The sequence below is a fragment of the Coregonus clupeaformis genome, chromosome 29, assembly GCF_020615455.1.
Source record: "Coregonus clupeaformis isolate EN_2021a chromosome 29, ASM2061545v1, whole genome shotgun sequence".
NCBI lineage: Eukaryota > Metazoa > Chordata > Actinopteri > Salmoniformes > Salmonidae > Coregonus > Coregonus clupeaformis.
This window is the reverse complement of record NC_059220.1, coordinates 11,669,659-11,675,658: the sequence shown is the minus strand read 5'-3', so window position 1 is coordinate 11,675,658 and position 6,000 is coordinate 11,669,659.

Below are 6,000 nucleotides of genomic sequence, written 5' to 3'. Positions count from 1 at the left end.
ACTCACGTTAAACTACTATATTAACTATAGCATCTCACGTTAAACTACTATATTAACTATAGCATCTCATGTTAAACTACTATATTAACTATAGCATCTCATGTTACACTACTATATTAACTATAGCATCTCACGTTAAACTACTATATTAACTATAGCATCTCACGTTAAACTACTATATTAACTATAGCATCTCACGTTACACTATACTATATTAACTATAGCATCTCATGTTAAACTACACTATATTAACTATACTATATTAACTATAGCATCTCATGTTAAACTACACTATATTAACTATACTATATTAACTATAGCATCTCATGTTAAACTACTATATTAACTATAGCATCTCATGTTAAACTACTATATTAACTATAGCATCTCATGTTAAACTACTATATTAACTATAGCATCTCATGTTAAACTACTATATTAACTATAGCATCTCATGTTAAACTACTATATTACATATATTAACTATAGCATCTCACGTTAAACTACTATATTAACTATAGCATCTCATGTTAAACTACTATATTAACTATAGCATCTCATGTTAAACTATACTATATTAACTATAGCATCTCATGTTAAACTACTATATTAACTATAGCATCTCATGTTAAACTATACTATATTAAACTAATATATTAACTATAGCATCTCATGTTAAACTATACTATATTAACTATAGCATCTCATGTTAAACTACTATGACCATTAAAATGAAAAAGGTGCCTCACAGTGAAATCAGTGCATCACAGCCGCATCAGAATGAAATCAGTGCATCACAGCCGCATCAGAATGAAATCAGTGCATCAAAGCTGCATCAGAATGAAATCAGTGCATCACAGCTGCATCAGTACATGTACTATATGAGAACAAGAGTATTTGCAGAGTTGCTATTTAACACAAGTGGAAGTCTTCCTAAGACTAGGTATGCAATTTTCTTAACAAAGTTGCCAATAATCTGACTATTACTCAATCATGTCAAACAAAGGAACAACAAAGGCTCTCATCAGCACCATAAGCACTTTGAAGGACAAAAGGCTTATACAATTTCAGATCAACTTTGACAACAACTTTGTCATCAAACACAGTGAACGCATGGTAATGTTCACTGAAATTATCAGTATGCAACTTGTCCAGCAATAGGTATGGAATATTATCAACCACGATCTTAGTTATTTTACAAAAGAGCATTTCATGCTCCATCTTACCGCAAACTAACAGTCCCTCTCTGTACTCCGTGCCATCCATCTTAACCCAGCTGGTAGAGTAAATGGCTTTCTGCATAGTGACCTGAAGTGACGCTGCCAACTCCTCACCACAAGTAAAATCACTCAGGGAAAATGCTTTCATCGTTCCATACTAAATATGTCACAATGGGGATGTCTCCCAGTGATGGCCTATAGAAAATGTGTTTTTTGGCAAGGAACTTAGTAATGTTCTAGAATTTTTTTGGGGTGTTCTTAAAGAGTTTGTGCTTTGCCTCAAACCTCATGCTCCACATATGTAATAAAGGACCGATTTGTCTTATGCATGCTGGATAACGTATCATAAAGTGATGTTTGGGTATCAAGGTATGTGGGTACAACTGTTTGGAAATTGCTCTGGCTCTACAATTATCAAATGCTTCAGATTCACAGTCATGCCCTGGTTAAGGGGAAAAAAACTGTGTTGATTATTTGCAGTAAGAGGAGCAGCAAATTCCAGTTCTCATTTCCTGGTGGAACAACATCACCCAAAATCAAGGGAACGTTTCTCACAAGACACAGAGTGAATAGAATTAAGTGCGATGCTATTTCCACTGTTCTCTAGGTTGAATTTAGTTGGACGGTTTTTGCGCTCCAAGTACCCATAGTCAAATGAGTAGATTCTAGTGAGAAGCGCACATTCAAGATAAAAATGTCAGACATATTCAAAGTTAACTCAAACTGAACCACCCCTTCAAGAATGTCATGCATTATGTCCACAGAAAAATTACTACAAACTGTTTAGTTTAGAATTTTTTCTTTACACCATACACAGATGGGAGCTGTGGGTCTGATTGCAACTGATTCACATTTTAGTAATTTAGCAGACACTCTTATCCAGAGCGACTTACAGGAGCAATTAGGGTTAAGTGCCTTGCTCAAGGGCACATCGACAAATGTTTCACCTAGTCGGCTCGGGGATTAGAACCAGCGACCTTTCGGTTACTGGCACAACACTCTTAACCACTAAGCTACCTGCCGCCCGCAAGACAAGCTTAGGGTCATCCTCACTGTAAACCGTCTGAGCATTAGACTTTTTTATCAAACAGAACCGGCAAAAGTAATGACCACTGAAGGACTCTGTAAAACCAGGGACTGCATGCATCCCCAAATTGTCTCCAGCTATTTGGCAGATAATGCCATTAACCCTCTCAGTTGAAAAAGGCACATTTACACCATTACTCTCCAGTTGTTTAACGTCATTAACCAAGGGCTCTAGAATGGCATCAAAGCCATATTTCTTTAGATCTTGATAATGAAATAATGACAGTAAATGAATATTCATCACAGCAGAGTTAAACTTGGGTGGCAGATTTCTGAGGACAAAATAAATGGCGCCCATCTTGTGAACACCACGCTTGGATCCAAGCGGGTTGGCAGTTTCAATGTCATCATAGTACAATTGGATCTGTAAAGCATTTCTATGTTTTGAGAACAAGGGATGAGTCTTAAAGTAACTTCCATCACAAAAGTCTTTATAAGTGTCTTCCACAGATGTATCCCTAGGTGCATTTTCCAATAACTTACAGATTTCATATGAACGTCAATGTTTCCAGTATAGGAACATATACAAAAGTGTCTTTCACTGGGACTTGGATCATACATGCCAGTTTCTTTATTTCGCCTGCTATCATATCCAACTCCCAACACTACTTCTACTGGCTCCACAACACCCCATCTTTGGTTGAAGTACTTTGTTCTCTTGGTTTCTGTGTTAGAAAGAACAGCGCCGGAGAAGATGGCTGCCGTTTTACAGCCCTCTAACCAATTGTACTATTATGTGTGTTTTTCCGCGTTATTTGTAATTTATTTTGTACATAATGTTTCTGCCATCGTCTCTTATAACCAAAAAGAGCTTCTGGATATCAGGACAGCGATTACTCACCTCGTACTGGACGAAGATTTTTTCTTCAACGAGGCGGCCGCTAAGGATATCATACAGACACCCGACAAGGCCCAAATCCCCGTCATTTGCTTGAGGAAGAGACGGAGATATCGTGGACGTAGATCGGGGTGCATTGTAAGGATCCAACGGCGAGCGAGTAAACTGCCTCTTCCATCAATCCTATTAACCAATCTCCAATCATTGGATAACAAATTGGATGACCTAAGATTACGGTTATCCTACCAACGGGACATTAAAAACTGTAATATCTTATGTTTCACCGAGTCGTGGCTGAACGACGACATGGATAACATACAGCTAGCGGGCTATACGCTACGTCGGCAGGATAGAACGGCTGACTCCGGTAAGACAAGGGGTGGCGGTCTGTGTATATTTGTAAACAACAGCTGGTTCACAAAATCAAATACTAAGGAAGTCTTGAGGTTTTGCTCGCCTGAGGTAGAGTATCTTATGATAAGCTGTAGACCACACTATTTACCAAGAGAGTTTTCATCTATATTTTTCATAGCTGTCTATTTACCACCACAAACCAATGCTGGCATTAAGATTGCACTGAATGAGTTGTATAAGGCCATAAATCAACAGGAAAACGCTCATCCAGATGCAGCGCTCCTAGTGGCCGGGGACTTTAATGTAGGGAAACTTAAATCCGTTCTACCTAATTTCTACCAGCATGTTAAATGTGCAACCAGAGGGAAAAAAAACTCTAGACCACCTTTACTCCACACACAGAGACGCATACAAAGCTCTCCCTCGCCCTCCATTTGGCAAATCTGACCATAACTCTATCCTCCTGATTCCTGCTTATAAGCAAAAACTAAAGCAGGAAGCACCAGTGACTCGGTTAATAAAAAAGTGGTCAGATGACGCAGATGCTAAGCTACAGGACTGTTTTGCTAGCACAGACTGGAACATGTTCCGGGATTCTTCAGACAGCATTGAGGAGTACACCACATCAGTCACTGGCTTCATCAATAAGTGCATCGATGATGTCGTTCCCACAGTGACCGTACGTACATACCCCAACCAGAAGCCATGGATTACAGGAAACATCCGCACTGAGCTAAAGGGCAGAGCTGCCGCTTTCAAGGAACGGGACTCTAACCCGGACGCTTATAAGAAATCCCGCTATGCCCTCCGACGAACCATCAAACAGGCAAAGAGTCAATACAGGACTAAAAGATTGAATCGTACTACACTGGCTCTGACGCTCGTCGGATGTGGCAGGGCTTGAAAACTATTACAGACTACAAAGGGAAGCACAGCCGCGAGCTGCCCAGTGACACAAGCCTACCAGACGAGCTAAACCACTTCTATGCTCGCTTCGAGGCAAGCAACACTGAAGCATGCATGAGAGCACCAGCTGTTCCGGATGACTATGTGATCACGCTCTCCGTAGCCGATGTGAGTAAGACTTTTAAGCAGGTCAACATTCACAAGGCCGCAGGGCCAGACGGATTACCAGGACGTGTACTCCGAGCATGTACTGACCAACTGGCAAGTGTCTTCACTGACATTTTCAACATGTCCCTGACCGAGTCTGTAATACCAACATGTTTCAAGCAGACCACCATAGTCCCCGTGCCCAAGGACTCTAAGATAACCTGCCTAAATGACTACCGACCCGTAGCACTGACGTCTGTAGCCATGAAGTGCTTTGAAAGGCTGGTCATGGCTCACATCAACAGCATTATCCCAGAAACCCTAGACCCACTCCAATTTGCATACCGCCCCCAACAGATCCACAGATGATGCAATCTCTATTGCACTCCACACTGCCCTTTCCCACCTGGACAAGAGGAACACCTACGTGAGAATGCTATTCATTGACTACAGCTCAGCATTCAACACCATAGTGCCCTCTAAGCTCATCACTAAGCTAAGGATCATGGGACTAAACACCTCCCTCTGCAACTGGATCCTGGACTTCCTGACGGGCCGCCCCCAGGTGGTAAGGGTAGGTAGCAACACATCTGCCACACTGATCCTCAACACGGGGGCCCCTCAGGGGTGCGTGCTCAGTCCCCTCCTGTACTCTCTGTTCACCCATGACTGCATGGCCAGGCACAACTCCAACACCAACATTAAGTTTGCCGACGACACAACAGTGGTAGGCCTGATCACCGACAACGATGAGACAGCCTATAGGGAGGTCAGAGACCTGGCCGTGTGGTGCCAGGACAACAACCTCTCCCTCAACGTGACCAAGACAAAGGAGATGATTGTGGACTACAGGAAAAAAAAAAAGAGGACTGAGCACGCCCCCATTCTCATCGACGGGGCTGTAGTGGAACAGGTTGAGAGCTTCAAGTTCCTTGGTGTCCACATCACCAACGAACTATCATGGTCCAAACACACCAAGACAGTCGTGAAGAGGGCACGACAAAGCCTATTCCCCCTCAGGAGACTGAAAAGATTTTGCATGGGTCCTCAGATAATTCTACAGCTGCACCATCGAGAGCATCCTGACTGGTTGCATCACCGCCTGGTATGGCAAATGCTTGGCCTCCGACCGCAAGGCACTACAGAGGGTAGTGCGTACGGCCCAGTACATCACTGGGGCCAAGCTTCCTGCCATCCTGGACCTCTATACCAGGCGGTGTCAGAGGAAGGCCCTCAAAATTGTCAAAGACTCCAGCCACCCTAGTCATAGACTGTTCTCTCTGCTACCGCACGGCAAGCGGTACCGGAGCGCCAAGTCTAGGTCCAAAAGACTTCTCAACAGCTTCTACCCCCAAGCCATAAGACTCCTGAACAGCTAATCATGGCTACCCGGACTATTTGCACTGCCCCCCCACCCCATCCTTTTTACGCTGCTGCTACTCTGTTAAT